Raw genomic sequence first — 18,043 nt, 5'->3', positions numbered from 1 at the left:
ATGTTCTTTTAGCAGTCTCTAAAGTCTCTAAAAGCTTTCCACACCTGGATTGGGCAACATTTGCCCATTTATTCTTATCAAAATGATTCAATCTCTGTCAAATTGGTTGTTGATCATTGCTAGACAACCATTTTCAGGTCTTGCCATAGATTTAAGTCATAACTGTAACTCGGCCACTGTCTTCTTGGTTAACAACTCCAGTGTATAGTCGTGGCCAAAAGTTTTGAGAATGACACAAATATTAATTTTCACGAAGTTTGCTGCTTCAGTGTCTTTAGATATTTTTGTCAGATGTTACTATGGAAGTATGATTACAAGCATTTCATTAGTGTCAAAGGCTTTAATGACAATTACATGAAGGTGATGCAAAGAGTCAATATTTGCAGTGTTGACCCTTCTTTTTCAAGACCTCAAGTTTTCAATAGGATTAAGTTTTGGGGAGTTTCCTGGCCATGGACCCAAAATATTGATGTTTTGTTCCCCGAGCCACGTAATTATCACTTTTGCCTTATGGCAAGGTGCTCCATCATGCTGGAAAAGGCATTGTTCGTCACCAAACTGTTCCTGGATGGTTGGGAGAAGTTGCTCTCGGAGGATGTGTTTGTACCATTCTTTATTCATGGCTGTGTTCTTAGGCAAAATTGTGAGTGAACCCACTCCCTTGGCTGAGAAGCAACCCCACACAAGGATGCTCAGGATGCTCTACTGTTGGCATGACACATGACTGATGGTAGCGCTCACCTTGTCTTCTCTGGACAAGCTTTTTTCCGGATGCCCCAAACAATCGGAAAGGGGATTCATCAGAGAAAATGACTTTACCCCAGACCTCAGCAGTCCAATTGCTGTACCTTTTACAGAATTGCTGTACCTTTACTGCCCTTCTTGACACCAGGCCATCCTCAAAGTCTTCGCCTCACTGTGCGTGCAGATGCACTCACACCTGCCTGCTGCCATTCCTGAGCAAGCTCTGTACTGGTGGTGCCCCGATCCCGCAGCTGAATCAACTTTAGGAGATGGTCCTGGCGCTTGCTGGACTTTCTTGGGCGCCCTGAAGCCTTCTTCACAACAATTGAACCACTCTCCTTGAAGTTCTTGATGATCCGATAAATGGTTGATTTAGGTGCAATCTTACTGGCAGCAATATCCTTGCCTGTGAAGCCCGTTTTGTGCAACGCAATGATGACGGCACGTGTTTCCTTGCAGGTAACCATGGTTGACAGAGGAAGAACAATGATTCCAAGCACCACCCTCCTTTTGAAGCTTCCAGTCTGTTATTCGAACTCAATCAGCATAAGAGTGATCTCCAGCCTTGTCCTCGTCCTTTTGTGGCAGGGCTGAAATGCAGTGGAAATGTTTTTTTGGGGGATTTAGTTCATTTGCATGGCATAGAGGGACTTTGCAATTCATTGGAATTCATCTGATCACTATTCATAACATTCTGGAGTATATGCAAATTGCCATCATACAAACTGAGGCAGCAGACTTTGTGAAAATTAATATTTGTGTCATTCTCAAAAATTTTGGCCACAACTGTAGATTTGGCCTTGTGTTTTAGGTTGTTGTCCTACTGAAATGTGAATTAATCTCCCAGTGTCTGTTGGAAAGCAGACTGAACCAAGTTTTCCTCTAGGATTTGCCTGTGCTTAGCTCCATTCTATTTCTTTTTATCCTGAAAAACTCTGCAGTCCTTAACGATAACAAACATACCCATAACATGATGCAGCCATTTTCAATGCTTGAAAATATGGAGAGTGGTACTGTAATGTGTTGTATTGGATTTGCCCCAAACATAATGCTTTGTATTCAGGACCAAAAGGTAATTGCTTTGCCATGTTTTTTTGCAGTATTACTTTAGTTCCTTGTTGCAAACAGGATGCATGTTTCGGAATATTTGTATTCTGTACATGGTATGAGGGCCAGATTGGGAATTTAGTCAGGACACCGGGGTTAACACCCCTACTCCTACGATAAGTGCCATGGGATCTTTAGTGACCACAGACAGTCAGGACAGCTGTTTAACGTCCCACCCAAAAGACGTTTCCTCCCTCTTCGGGAAAACTGAGTTATGAAGGATGCCACAAATGTACACCATTCAAAATATAATTAATAACTTCACCATGCTTACAGGGATATTCAATGTCTGTTTAAAACAAAAAATGTATCCCCTGTCATGTTTAACACTATTATTGCTCATAGAGTGAGTCTATGTAACTTATTATATAACTTATTAAGCACATTTTTACTCTTGAACTTTTTTAGGCGTGCCATAACAAAGGGGTTTAATACTTATCAAGACATTTGAGCTCTTTTACATTTTTATTCGTTTGTATATAAAAAAAGTTTTTTAAAATAAAAAAAATAACATGTAGCCCAATGAGAAGAAAATGAAAATGTGATCTATTTTAAATTCAGGCTGTAACACAACAAAATGTGGAAAAAGTCGAGGTGTCTGAATACATTCTTAAACTTTTCTCTTGAACTCCGTTACAACCTCGACACTGAACCCTGTCCCCTATGCACGACAATGAACCCTGTCCCCTATGCACTACAATGAACCCTGTCCCCTATGCACTACAATGAACCCTGTCCCCTATGCACTACAATGAACCCTGTCCCCTATGCACTACAATGAACCCTGTCCCCTATGCACTACAATGAATCCTATCAACCAAGATGTTACAATAGCACAGTGACCTGGTTCACCCCTTTCCTGATGTTCTTCTCCAGGCCCCACAGGTCTCATATGTTCTCACAGGTGTTCACAGCAGACAAATGAGCACTCACACATCTCAGTGATGTCTATCACATACGTCCTTCCGTCATGTGTCTGTGTCTCTCGTGATGATGTCAGAGAGGGAGACATGTCAGGTCTTTTAACATGCAGGCAGATGACATCAGAGGTTAGGGGTCAAGGCTTGCTCTAATTAGAACCTGTCTCCGTGTGTGTGTGTGTGTGTGTGTGTGTGTGTGTGTGTGTGTCTGCAGACGCATTCACCTCTCCCCTCTCTCGTCCCTTCTCTCATCTCTCTCTCAACCACAACCCAAAAAAAGAGGAGCAAAAGGACAAAGAGGTGGATGAAAAAGAGAGGGCGGACGGACCAACGACAGACACAGGGAAAAAGAAAGTTGATGGATAAAGAGTGTGTTCGTCTCGGCTGTCCAGGCTTTGACAGAGTTTACGTAGCCGTTGTGGAAATTCGTATAGACAAAGTGAAAAGCCAGACCATCAATTACTATTATAGTCATTTTAGGCAATTACTGGCACAGACCCTGTTTCCAAATAAAACATGTAAGGGCTCTCTCCTCCGCCTCATCCCTCTATCCCTCCATCTTTCATCCCTCCATCTCTATCCAATTCCCTCCATCTCCTCATCCTTCCTTCTTCAATCAGTTTCTTAGAGCCACAGGCCACAGAGCTGTGGACAATGTCGTGACTGATGTTAGGATTCCTGTAGATTCCTGTAGATGACAGATTCCGCTCCCCGTGTCAACTTGTGTCTAGTAACACTAATGTTACTAGAAGAGGGCTGTGTGAGTAGCTCAGGGAGGAGTGTGACAGAGTGGAAGGCTGCAGAACTGACCGATTGGTCACCTTGTGACAACCCGTGTCTGGGGTGAAGTGATGTTACAGGAAGGAGTATTGTAGAGCGAGGGCAGATTGTTGTGAGTGGTCTCAGCCTAGTGAGGAAGGTGGGAGGCAGAGGTTCATCTGTGTGTTTTAAGAGATTACTAATCTGCCTTGTAGATGGTGACAGGTTAATAATCAGTGTAATTGTCATTTTAGCAGAGAGTTAGAAGACATGGATTTAGGAGGTACAGCTGCATAGGGGTGACAAAGTATTTATGCATTGGGATTTGGAAGTGTCATTTTTTTATACTAATCTGGTAATATCTATCATATGTATACAACAACGTGTAAAGTGTTGGTCCCATGTTTCATAAGATCCCGCACGTTTATTTACATCCCAGTTAGTGTAGAGGAGGAGTGGGAGGGGGGTGCTGGGGAGTATTTCTGTCCTTTTGAAGTCCTTTTGTGGGGAAAAACCAATTCTGATTGGCTGTGCCTGCCTTCCCAGTGGGTGGGCCTATGCCCTCCCAGGCTGCGCCCCTGCCCAGTCATGTGAAATCTATAGATTAGAGCCTAATTTATTTATTTAAATTGACTGATTTCCTTCTATGAACTCTAACTCAGTAAAAACCTTTGAAATGGTTGTGTTTCTATTTTTGTTCAGTAGATATTAGATGTCCAGACAATTAGTAGACATGTAGAATGATCTAGGTAGATGGTGCCCTTTGTAGGATTTCCCATCACATTCAAACAGGGAAATCTGTGGTCATTTAGTGCTACTGGTGTTGGGGGCTGGTAGGTAGCTGGTGGGTTTGGCAGTGTCAGAGATCAAGAGGACTATCGCGCTCGCCAAAACGTCTCTGTACGCTGTCCCTGATGAGGTGAAAAGAATAAAAACACTTTTAACATAAAGCTTTATGCATCATATTTTTGAGTGCGGACCATCACCCCTTTTTATTTGTGTCAGAGATCCGACAGACAGGCAGGTGACCGACACATTTATCCCTCCCTCCCTGAGGACCTGGACAGCACAGCTGACCACCAGGACTTATGGTGTCTCACCAGGAGCAATTAAGATGTTATCCAGCCTCAGCCTATTCCATCACTCTGTCTGAAACTCATATCACCACCAAGCAGCTGCTGAAATAACAGCGCTACACAGTACAGACTTATTAATGCTAATATTTTCCCCCGACTGAAAGAAAGGGCTGAGTAATGTGTGTGTGTGTGTGTGTGTGTGTGTGTACGAACTAAGCGCAGCTCTTTATCCAGTGTGTGTATCTAAAATGTTATGGAATATTTGGAGAATAAATATGGGGTGAGTAGACGGATGGTACAGAAAGTGCTCCCTACTTAGGAACATGTTGTCTCTCACTTTCTCTCTCTGTCTCTCTCAGTTCAATTCAAGGGGGTTTATTGGCATGGGAAACATATGTTTACATTGCCAAAGCAAGTGAAATAGATAATAAACAAAAATGAAACGATATTCCCTCTCTCGCTCTCCCCTTCTTTCGCCGCGGGAGCGACCTTCTCATACCGGCTCAGCTCTGCTCGGCCCAAAATAAACAACAGACCTCTCTCGCAAATTAAGATCTAATAAATGAAACCAAATAATGAAAAAAGAAACCTGAAAAACAATAAAAAGCTGGAAAAATGACCTCTAAAATATGACCGCGGGGGGAACTAAATGTTCGAAAGGAACGCCGTCCCAGTGTTCAGGTTACTCGGGGCCCTTTTGGTGTGGGACTTTTTAATAGATACTTTGGAAGCAGATTGAGGCGTTTGGTTGATGTTGCTGGCCCCAGGCTTGTGTTAAAATATATATATATATATATATGTATGTGTTTTAAAATATCAAATCTGTGAGGAGAAGGAATGTGTCCCCAGTAGCGAGGGAGATCGATAGCAGGACCGACTGCTAGGACTGATTTCTAAGAGCCGCTCTCTGACACATTGTTGGCTGAACATGGGACCTGATACACACACACACACACACACACACACACACTAATTGACATTCTCACAGAGCGGCCAAGCGGCAGGAAATGTTTTTTAATTGCGCAGGGTTGATCAAGGGGTCCTGCCACAGTGGGATGTCCTAGAGATGTGTCATGTCACCAATCCGGTTTGCTTAACACTCAACCCCAACCCAGCTACTGTTACCGTCTAGCTCTATGGAGAGGTTATGTTACTGTCTAGCTCTATGGAGGGGTTAAATTACTGTCTAGCTCTATAGAGGGGTTATGTTACTGTCTAGCTCTATAGAGGGGTTATATTACTGTCTAGCTCTATGGAGGGGTTATATTACTGTCTAGCTCTATGGAGGGGTTATATTACTGTCTAGCTCTATAGAGGGGTTCTGTTACTGTCTAGCTCTATGGCGGGGTTATATTACTGTCTAGCTCTATGGAGAGGTTATGTTACTGTCTAGCTCTTTGGAGGGGTTCTGTTACTGTCTAGCTCTATAGAGGGGTTATATTACTGTCTAGCTCTTTATAGGGGTTCTGTTACTGTCTAGCTCTATAGGGGTTATATTACTGCCTAGCTCTATGGAGGGGTTATATTACTGTCTAGCTCTATATAGGGGTTGTGTTACTGTCTAGCTCTATGGAGGGGTTCTGTTACTGTCTAGTTCTATGGAGGGGTTCTGTTACTGTCTAGCTCTATGGAGGGGTTATATTACTGTCTAGGTCTATATAGGGGTTCTGTCTAGCTCTATGGAGGGGTTCTGTCTAGCTCTATAGAGGGGTTCTGTTACTGTCTAGCTCTATGGAGGGGTTCTGTTACTGTCTAGCTCTATGGAGGGTTTATATTACTGTCTAGCTCTATGGAGGGGTTCTGTTACTGTCTAGCTCTATGGAGGGGTTCTGTTACTGTCTAGCTCTATGGGGGGGTTATATTACTGTCTAGCTCTATGGAGGGGTTATATTACTGTCTAGCTCTATAGAGGGGTTCTGTTACTGTCTAGTTCTATGGAGGGGTTATGTTACTGTCTAGCTCTATGGAGGGGTTATATTACTGTCTAGCTCTATGGAGGGGTTATATTACTGTCTAGCTCTATAGAGGGGTTCTGTTACTGTCTAGCTCTATGGAGAGGTTATGTTACTGTCTAGCTCTATGGAGGGATTATATTACTGTCTAGATCTATAGAGGGGTTCTGTTACTGTCTAGCTCTATGGAGGGGTTATATTACTGTCTAGGTCTATATAGGGGTAATATTCCTGTCTAGCTCTATGGAGGGGTTCTGTCTAGCTCTATAAATGGGTTCTGTTCTGTCTAGCTCTATGGAGGGGTTATATTACTGTCTGGGTCTAGAGGGGTTATGATACTGTCTAGCTCTATATAGGGGTTATATTACTATCTAGCTCTATGGAGGGGTTCTGTTACTGTCTAGCTCTATGGAGGGGTTCTGTTACTGTCTAGCTCTATGGAGGGGTTCTGTTACTGTCTAGCTCTATGGAGGGGTTCTGTTACTGTCTAGCTCTATGGAGGGGTTCTGTTGCTTTAACCTCAGCCCTTGTCTAACAGTTTCACTGTAGTGGGGTTATGTTACTTCCTCTACAGACAAACAGTGTTTAATAATCTCTTCCCTTCCTCGTCTTCAGGAAGGATGGAGTTTTATTACAGTCCCAGTTTAGGGAGTTCTAGTACAGTGTTACACCTATGGTTGGGTTCAGTATCGATTCACAGATCAATGCTGTGTCTGTCTAACTTCAAGCTGTCCCTCCTCCAGATCTGTAAAGATCCAGTGTCCTCTTACTCTCCCTGAGAGAGAGATTCATTCAGAGGGGTGTGTTTCCGCCCTGTGTCTGTGTGAAGTTAGTGCTAGAGTAGAGAGCAGGCTAATGGGAGTTAGAGTGGAGGAGAGTAATGGTAGTATGGTGCTCGGGGGTGTAATGGAAGCAGGGAGACGGCGCATCGCTCTGTCGGCGGGTTGCCTTGACTCTAACCTCCCGCTCCTGTAGAGAGTTGAGCATCTGTCTGTTGTACGCTACAGATGCTGCTAGTCTGCCTGTCTGTTCTCCTGGAGCGTGCGTGGGTGTGTTCTCCCTCCTGGTGTTTGTGTGCTCTGTGGGGGTGTTTAGCTCCTGATAGCCCCATTTCCTCTCTCCATCTGGGGGTAGAAGGTTATGGCCTCTCCCTTGTGAGGAAGGAATGGGGGACCATGATCCATCCTCACTTAATCTAGCCCTTGGGGATGGCTGGGTTTACCTCCACAGAGGAAGACCGGGGTGGATGTTTCTGAATGGACAAGAGCATCCTTGTTGTCTGGGCCGGTGTCTATACCTTCTTACACGCTCAGTCTGCAGTGAGACTAGCTGAGGATAGCTTGATGCCTTACTGTTTTAGCAGCCAGACGACAGGGAGTTGCTCTAATGAAGTGGTTGCTCTGTAGCCGTGTCACACTAAAAGTTATACCCCTTTTAGTGGGACATTACAGGACAGTTGTTGTCTTGTAATCAGAGGTTAACCAATCGACAAGCTCGTCTCGGATGTCTTATCACAATACCCCGTTAAAGGGATGCTTCGGGATGTTGTACACAGAAATGGTATCCAAGATGTTCATCTGTCCATGGTTAAGTAGATGAAGGGCCTCATTGGCTGTCCATCAGAGTCCTGCCCAACACCAGCATCCATCTACCCTCCGATAGGCACATCTCAAGACCCTGGGTGTGTCGCAAATTGCACTCCATCCCCTATATACTGTAGTGCATTGTATGGGCCATGGTCAAAAGTAGTGCACTATATAGGGAATTGGGTGCCATTTGGGACGTAGACCCAAGGTCATTCAAGTTTACTATGTTATTCTGGGCCGTACCTGCATGTTTGTTCTATCAAGGTTTACTGGCCCGCGGCCGCATTAAAAGATAAGCAGAGTTTAGCTAGGCTATACTATACACAGCTGGGATAGGTGGGCGCTGGATGCACAAAACGTACACATGGAAAACTTTTGAAGACAACTATTTTACCAGATACTCTCTTTTAGTGTGTGTGTGTGTGTGTGTGTGTGTGTGTGTGTGTGTGTGTGTGTGTGTGTGTGTGTGTGTGTGTGTGTGCGCGCGCGCGCGCATGCGTGCGTTTTACCAGATACTCTCTTTTAGTGTGTGTGTGCTTTACTATAGTAGTGAGTACCAGAAGTCCTCACAATAATAGTAATACAGCAACAATTCAGGGGAGTAAGGACATTTTGCCAGTCCTCACTTGTAAAAAAGACTATTTCAGGCTTAGGGTTTAGGGTTAGGGAAATAAGGTTTTTGAATGGGAATCAATTGTTGGTCCCCAAAATGTCCTCACAAGTATAGTAAGAGACAGCTACGTGCATCTGTCTCATTCTGTGTGTATGATTCCAGTCATCCCCTTCTTCCTTCTCATCCAACCTCATCCCACTGCTGTCCAACAAGGCAATGTGTTTAGTAGCCAGGGGTAATGAGAGGTAGATCACCATATTGTTTATCACTCACTGAGCACCTCTGCCTGCCTTATAGCTTCCACAGACGCACACAGGCAGCACAGCTAATAATGGAGCTATGAGGGATATGACAAGAATGGCCATATTACATTTCTTTTCCATTCTGATGTCAAGAATGTAGAGCATCTGGAATCTGTGGCTGGAGTTGAGAGAGGAGGAGAGGAGAGCACGGCTGCAGAGGTACGCTACGGGAGCACTTTGTCCATTTCCAGACATTTGTCGTCCTCCCAGACCGCTGCTCAGCCCCCCCCCCCTCTCTCTCCCCCGCTCTCTCTCTCCCCCCCGCTCTCTCTCTCTCTCCCCCGCTCTCTCTCTCTCTCCCCGCTCTCTCTCTCTCTCCCCCGCTCTCTCTCTCTCTCCCCGCTCTCTCTCTCTCCCCCGCTCTCTCTCTCTCCCCCCGCTCTCTCTCTCTCTCTCTCCCCCGCTCTCTCTCTCTCTCCCCCGCTCTCTCTCTCTCTCTCCCCCTCTCTCTCTCTCTCTCTATCCCCCTCTCTCTCTCTCTCTCTCTATCCCCCATCTCTCTCTCTCTCTCTATCCCCCATTCTCTCTCTCTCTCTCTCTCTATCCCCCACTCTCTCTCTCTCTATCCCCTCTCTCTCTCTATCCCCCGCTCTCTCTCTCTCTCTCTCTCTATCCCCCTCTCTCTCTCTCTCTCTCTATCCCCGCTCTCTCTCTCTCTCTCTCTCTATCCCCCGCTCTCTCTCTCTCTCTCTATCCCCCCCGCTCTCTCTCTCTCTCTCTCTCCCCCGCTCTCTCTCTCTCTCTCTCTCTATCCCCCGCTCTCTCTCTCTCTCTCTCTCTATCCCCCGCTCTCTCTCTCTCTCTCTATCCCCGCTCTCTCTCTCTCTCTCTCTCTCTCTCTATCCCCCGCTCTCTCCCCTCTCTATCCCCCACTCTCTCTCTCGCCCTCTCTATCCCCCACTCTCTCTCACGCTCTCTCTCTCTATCCCCCACTCTCTCTCTGCCACAGGGATACAGAGCTGAAACACAAGGATTTGTTGCCACTGGAAGCGCTCCCTGTTTCCAGTTACATCACAACCCACATTTCCACATCACTTTGGTTGCATCTCTAATGGCACCCTATTCCCTATATAGTGCACTACTTTTGACCAGAGCCCTATGCACTATATAGGGGATAGGGTGCCTTTTGAGACGCAGACCTTAGCAAACCGACCAGTGAGGGGAGGAAGATTAAAAAAGGGAACGACAGAGGGAAGGAGAACTAGATGAAGAGGAATTGTATTCATTTCTATATGTAGGATCATTTTTTCTAAGGGATAATGATATCATCCCTCCGACTGTCCCCTTCCAAAGTCCACACATTTAAAAGGTCATCTCTGGGTATAGGACAAGCTCACTTGCATTAAAAACAGGATGAACACAGCTAACTTCACAGACCATCTGTATAGCACTTTGTGACATCGGCTGATGTAAAAAGGGCTTTATAAATACATTTGATTTGATGTGCACCGCTTGGCCATATGGCAATGGGAGATTGAATAATGGCATTCCTCCGAGGAGGAAGGGAGAGATACTGTGAACAGTCAATGTCCAGGGGTATTCAAACTAGAGAGTGGGCAGTTATATGATAGCCTGCTCCCAGATCAGAGAATGTGAGCTGGAGTGGCGAGAGGAGTGGAGCGTGCGTAATTTGGCTGAAGTGGATTAAAACAATGTTGGAGCCTCGAGCTAGGCCTTCTCTCTCTCTCCGATGTCGCTCCGTTACCGCTCAGCCACGAGCTCTGGGCATGCTCTGCCCAGTATTTTTCATTTCCTTCACCACTGTTCTTTTAATTAGGCATACAGTATTCCGTTGTATTTATTTAGCCTACCCCACCGCTAAGGCGCAGAGACGTTGAAATGAGTCGACCACGAAATAGGTCACAGCCTGTGTAAACGAAAACCAATGAGCCCATCCCAAGGCACCGGAGACCTTTAGATTTCGATAGACTCCTCTTTTTAAAATTTCAATGCCCAACTCATTATCATGATGATTTGAGGCCGATTAGGGCAAAAATCTAAACGTGCAGGAGAGGCCCCAGGACCAAGTTTGGGACACCCTGGATTAGAGAAAGAGCATGTTTTTTTTTAACACAGCGGCCTCAAATCATCAGGTACAGTGGGGAGAACAAGTATTTGATACACTGCCGTTTTTGCAGGTTTTCCTACTTACAAAGCATGTAGAGGTCTGTAATTTTTTTTATCATAGGTACACTTCAACTGTGAGAGACGGAATCTAAAACAAAAATCCAGAAAATCACATTGTATGATTTTTAAGTAAGTAATTTGCATTTTATTGCATGTCATAAGTATTTGATCACCTACCAACCAGTAAGAATAGTTTTTCTTTAAGAAGCCCTCCTGTTCTCCACTCATTACCTGTATTAACTGCACCTGTTTGAACAAAAGACACCTGTCCACACACTCAATCAAACAGACTCCAACCTCTCCACAATGGCCAAGACCAAAGAGCTGTGTAAGGACATCAGGGATAAAATTGTAGACCTGCACAAGGCTGGGATGGGCTACAGGACAATAGGCAAGCAGCTTGGTGAGAAGGCAACAACTGTTGGCGCAATTATTAGAAAATGGAAGAAGGTCAAGATGACGGTCAATCACCCTCGGTTTGGGGCTCCATGCAAGATCTCACCTCGTGGGGCATCAATGATCATGAGGAAGGTGAGGGATCAGAACTACACGGCAGGACCTGGTCAATGACCTGAAGAGAGCTGGGACCACAGTCTCAAAGAAAACCATTAGTAACACACTACGCCGTCATGGATTAAAATCCTGCAGCGCAAGCAAGGTCCCCTTGCTCAAGCCAGCGCATGTCCAGGCCCGTCTGAAGTTTGCCAATTACCATCTGGATGATCCAGATGAGGAATGGGAGAAGGTCATGTGGTCTGATGAGACAAAAAAAAATAGAGCTTTTTGGTCTAAACTCCACTCGCCGTTTGGAGGAAGAAGAAGGATGAGTACAACCCCAAGAACACCATCCCAACCGTGAAGCATGGAGGTGGAAACATCATTCTTTGGGGATGCTTTTCTGCAAAGGGGACAGGACGACTGCACCGTATTGAGGGGAGGATGGGCGGGGCCATGTATCGCGAGATCTTGGCCAACAACCTCCTTCCCTCAGTAAAAGTATTGAAGATGGGTTGTGGCTGGGTCTTCCAGCATGACAATGACCCGAAACACACAGCCAGGGCAACTAAGGAGTGGCTCCGTAAGAAGCATCTCAAGGTCCTGGAGTGGCCTAGCCAGTCTCCAGACCTGAACCCAATAGAAAATCTTTGGAGGGAGCTGAAAGTCCGTATTGCCCAGCGACAGCCCCGAAACCTGAAGGATCTGGAGAAGGTCTGTATGGAGGAGTGGGCCAAAATCCCTGCTGCAGTGTGTGCAAACCTGGTCAAGAACTACAGGAAACGTATGATCTCTGTAATTGCAAACAAAGGTTTCTGTACCAAATATTAAGTTCTGCTTTTCTGATGTATCAAATACTTATGTCATGCAATAAAATGAAAATGAATTACTTAAAAATCATACAATGTGATTTTTGTTTTAGATTCTGTCTCTCACAGTTGAAGTGTACCTATGATTTAAAAAAAATACAGACCTCTACATGCTTTGTATGTAGGGAAACCTGCAAAATCGGCAGTGTATCAAATACTTGTCCTCCCCACTGTAGGTCTTTTTTTAATAGCCTACGACATGTTGTGGAAATGTTGAAGCTTCTTATGATAGCTTGCTTCAAAACCAAATGGTACATAGACATAAAAGTAGATGGGGTGTTGGTTAAACTATCTTTTTAAACCAAAAACAAATGGAGTGAATTTCGAGTGTCAGTTTTTTTCTTGTGATAGCTGAGCGATTTCTAGTGTGGAGGGGGGAAAGGACATTGCATGCCATAGTGTTGCGTAAAGACCACTCCGTGAGCTATGAGTGGGATATCCGACCTCTCCGCTCAGATACTCTGTCCCAGATCAGTTTGTAATGTCTTTCAAACTCCTATGGTCATTGTTTTTGGCAAAGACAACAACCGTAAGAGTTGGCCAGACCGGACAAACAGATCTGGGACCAGGCTAACATGTATGATGCCTTGGGGACAGACAGAGCTAAAGGCCCAGTGTTCACAGCCAGGTCAGAGTGTGGGTGTTATCGGCTTAGTTTTGGCAAGACAGCACAAACAGAGCAGGACCAGGCTATCATGCAGAATACCTGGGGGACAGAGAGAGCTGTTTGAGGTTGTTTAAATGCTCAGTGTTCACAGCCAGCCCAGAGTGTGAATGTGTGTCATTGGCTCAGCACCCTAACCATCCTGAACAGCTTCAAAACAGCTCCTGTTCAGATTCAGACACAGAGCCTGTATGTCCCGATGACTGACTGACTCTTAAACCTCTGTCCTCAGCCATTGCTTCCTGTTTCTGTTTGTCTGGTTGAATCCCAAATGGCACCAAAGTCCCTACATAGTACACTACTTTTGACCAGGGCCCATAGATCTCTGGCCAAAACTAGAGCTGTACAGAGAATAGGGTGCCATTTGGGACGCAACCTGTCTCTTATGGCTTCGGCCTTTCTTGTTGGGAGTTCAACTTGTGTCAGAACAATGAAGTAAAGGGTATTTTCTTTCCCTTCTGATGAAACCGACCGACAGAGCAGAGAACTGAACAGTAGGAGCCTCATTAGCTTGTCTGGATTGAGTAGCCATTTGACTAGTGCTGCTCCACTTAAGACTGGAATGTATATATCATGACATGATGTAGGCTATTATGCTGAGCAGACACTGTGACCCCTTAGCATAACTTACAACGTGTCTAGTGGTGTTCTCTGGAGTGAGAGAGAACATTGGAAATACAACCTTTATTTATTTATTTATTTATTTATTTATTTATTCTCCCTGTCATACTTCAACTACTTGCACATTGCTACAACACTGTACAAAGCCAATAATATGACATTTTGAAATGTCTACATTCTTTAAAAACTTTTGTGAGTAATGTTCACTAATGTTTCCCTTGTTTATGTCCCTTTGTTTGTCTGTTCCGTTAGCTTTGGCAACATAAACATATGTTTCCCATGCCAATAAAGCCCTTTGAATAGAGAGCGAGAGAGGGGACTTGGCAGTAAGACCTCTATTACTGAACGTCACGCCCCCTGACCACTCCTCCACATGAAAGGCCACAGCCTGATCCTTCCATTATGATCCACAATGGTATTTCAATGTCATCATCTCAAATAACACTAGCTACTTCTCGCCTAAAAAAAGAACAGTTTGCAAGATGTTAGTTAGCAGAGCTCAGTCCGGATAGGAAAAATGACTCACTGTTCTTCATGGCTAAGTCCAGGTGCAATCAACCGTCAACCTCTCTAACCGCTCCAATCATATATGGACCGTTTCACTAATAGCATAGGCAGAATTGTGGATGCTTGTCATCCCCTGTAACTACAAGGAACTCCAAAGAGCGGTTGCTTTAAGATCATTCCCGCTTCGCTGGTTCCAGGTTGAAGTTACTTATCAAAGCTACCCGTCGGAGTCTGGCCAATCCGGGCCAAGCTTTTTCTAAACGGTTTCATTTATTATCTAACGCGTCATTGGCTACCACGTCGTAAGCCGCTTTCACCCATCCCTTCATCCATCCTTCTTATCGGTCACACACCTATAGACTTCAAAGGGCATTCAGCGTGACGCTTAGAACGCCCAAAATAGTTCCTCTAATGAATATAATTCAATGCACACATTCTGAGGTCTTGTCTACGGGCAGCCAAACCCGATTCTCTGGGTTTTACACTGCAGAACGCCTCAGATTTGTGTTCTGCTGCTAGGCCAAAACTGGAGAAAACAAAGAGATTTGAGATACTAGTCCCAGTCTGAGAGGTTTTATTGTTTATAAACCGACCCCCTCCCACAGTAATTTAGAGATATGGAGAGAAAGAGAGAGCTGGTGTGTGGACTGTGGAGGACAAGTAGCCCAGTCTGGCCTGACCCTTGCCAGCTGATGGTGTTGGATGCTTGGATGTGAGACTGAGGGAGCTGTGGAGGGAGCATGGGGTTCAGTTCAGTACGGGTCTTTCCAGAACTCTCTCCCTGATTCCCCAGATAGAGATGAATGTCTGCCCTCTGGCCCAGCGTGGTCTAGTGGCTCCACATGCTCAGACAAATCACAGCAGCCACAGACGTACAAGCAGCCAGACACCCAACGACCTGCCACCTCCGCTTACAGAGCAGACTGCGTAGTCCCTACAGATCAGACTGCGTCGTCCCTGCAGAGCAGACTGCGTCGTCCCTGCAGAGCAGACTGCGTTGTCCCTGCAGAGCAGACTGCGTCGTCCCTGCAGAGCAGACTGCGTCGTCCCTGCAGAGCAGGACTGCGCCGTCCCTGCAGAGCAGGACTGCGTCGTCCCTGCAGAGCAGACTGCGTCGTCCCTGCAGAGCAGACTGCGTCGTCCCTGCAGAGCAGGACTGCGCCGTCCCTGCAGAGCAGGACTGCGCCGTCCCTGCAGAGCAGGACTGCGCCGTCCCTGCAGAGCAGGACTGCGCCGTCCCTGCAGAGCAGACTGCGTCGTCCCTGCAGAGCAGGACTGCGCCGTCCCTGCAGATCAGACTGCGCCGTCCCTGCAGAGCAGGACTGCGCCGTCCCTGCAGAGCAGTGTAATACAGAGGCTGTGAGAAAAGGTTGCCACAAATGGAGCACCACATGTTCTGTCCTGAGCCATTACAACTGGTTTTCTATTAAGAAATGTGTCCCGGAAAAGTGTTGAGACCGAGCCAGGTGTCCCAATGCCACCTGAAAAGCTCAACAGGCTACTAAAAGCTCAACAGTGTTGACTTCTCTCACTCAATTCAATTCAATTCAAAGGGCTTTATTGGCATGGGAAACATATGTTTACATTGTCAACGCTAGTGAAATAGATCATAAAAAATTAACAGTAAACAATACAAACAAAAGTTCCAAAGGAATAGAGACATTTCAAATGTGACGACCCTCCCACTCTGTCTGCCGTATTCTCTCTGTTATTTCCTTATTAGGATGCTGGTGGGCGGAGTTGGGAGGGTCGTCAGCTACATGGGAAACACCTGGGCCCGGTGTCTCCCAGGATAAATACACCACTTCCCCATTCATGGAGGAGACTCTCTCCATGCAGACACCCGCTGTAGATTGTGTTGTGGTTCTTGGTGGCCGTTTGTTTGTTTGCTTTGGCACCTTTCATCACCCTGCATTATCACATTCATGCATGCAAAACACTCACTTACACTACTGATTACTGATTACACACACCATTGTATATTATATTTATTTGCTTTAGTTAATAAATATATATTTTTCTACTCCTTATCTCCACGTTGTCTCCCTTTGTTACGGGCTTTGAGCCGGTTCGTGACATATTATGTATATAAACAGTATTGTAATGATGTTCAAATAGTTAAAGTACAAAAGTGAAAATAAACATAAATATGGGTTGTATTTACAATGGTGTTTGTTCTTCACTGGTTGCCCTTTCCTTGTGGCGACAGGTCACAAATCTTCCTGCTGTGATTGTACACTGTGGTATTTCACCCAACAGAATAGTACCCGCAAAACACCAGTCTCAACGTCAACAGTGAGGAGGCGACTCCGGGATGCTAACCTAGGCAGATTTGCAAAGAAAAAGCCATATCTCAGACTGGCCAATAAAAAGGAAAGATTAAGATGGGCAGAAGAACAGAGACACTGGATAGAGGAACTCTGCCTAGAAGGCCAGCAGACGTTGAGACTGGTGTTTTACGGGTACTATTTAATGAAGCTGCCATTTGAGGACTTGTGAGGCATCTGTTTCTCAAACTAGACACTCTAATGTACTTGTCCTCTTGCTCAGTTGTGCACTTTGGCTACCCTGTGGCTTCCCATTATGGTTAGAGCCAGTTTGCGCTGTTCTGTGAAGGGAGTAGTACACAGCGTTGTACGAGATCTTCAGTTTCTTGGCAATTTCTCACATGGAATAGCCTTCATTTTTCAGAACAAGAATAGACTGACGAGTTTCAGAAGAAAGTACTTTGTTTCTGGCCTATAATCAAACCCACAAATGCCGATGCTCCAGATACTCAACTAGTCTAAAGAACGACAGTTCTATTGCTTCTTTAATCATGACAACAGTTTTCAGCTGTGCGAACATGATTGTTAAAAGGGTTTTCTAATGTTCAATTAGCCTTTTAAAATAATAATCTTGGATTAGCTAACACAACGTGCCTTTGGAACACAGGAGTGATGGTTGCTGATAATGGGCCTCTGTACGCCTATGTAGATATTCCGTTAAAAATCTGCTGTTTCCAGCTACAATAGTAATTTACAACATTAACAATGTTTACACTGTATTTCTGATCAGTTTGATGTTATTTTAATGGACAAAAAATGTGCTTTTATTTCACAAACAAGGACATTTCTAAGTGACCCAAAACTTTTGAGCGCTGGTGAAAATGTTGAAGAGGTTCGGGCTCAAGCTGGATCCCTTTCTCACCCCATGGCCCTGTGGAATGAAATGTGTGTTTTTTGCCAATTTTAACTGTATATTTGCTGTTTGTGTACATGGATTTTATAATGTATGTTTTTTAGAAGGCTCTTGGACCTAAACTTGGCACTCCGGCACCGCTTGCCGTGTGGTAGCAGAGGGAACAGTCTATGACTAGGGTGGCTGAAGTCTTTGACAATTTGTAGGGCCTTCCTCTGACACCTCATGGTATAGAGGTCCTTGGTGGCAGGAAGCTTGCCCCCAGTGATGTACTGGGCTGTACGCACAACCCTCTGTTGTACCTTGTGGTCAGAGGCAGAGCAGTTGCCATACCAGGCAGTGATGCAACCCGTCAGGATGCTCTCGATGGTGCAGCTGTAAAACCTTTTGAGGATCTCAGGACCCATGCCAAATCTTTTCAGTCTCCTGATGGGAAATAGGTTTTGTCATGCCCTCTTCACAACTGTCTTAGTATGTTTGGTCCATGATAGTTTGTTGGTGATGTGGACGCCAAGGAACTT

The 18,043-nt window shown here is 45.3% G+C and overlaps 1 protein-coding gene across 3 annotated transcripts in view; it reads left to right on the top strand.

Annotated features, from left to right (window-relative positions):
* Positions 1-18,043, top strand: part of LOC115125332 (MAGUK p55 subfamily member 7-like) — a 313,135-nt gene that overhangs the window by 87,921 nt on the left and 207,171 nt on the right. The gene's annotated exons all lie outside the window — the stretch shown is intronic.

This window comes from Oncorhynchus nerka, linkage group LG22 (genome assembly GCF_034236695.1).
Source record: "Oncorhynchus nerka isolate Pitt River linkage group LG22, Oner_Uvic_2.0, whole genome shotgun sequence".
Lineage (NCBI taxonomy): Eukaryota > Metazoa > Chordata > Actinopteri > Salmoniformes > Salmonidae > Oncorhynchus > Oncorhynchus nerka.
The sequence above is the reverse complement of the archived record's forward strand: the minus strand, read 5'-3'. Positions and strand labels throughout refer to the sequence as shown.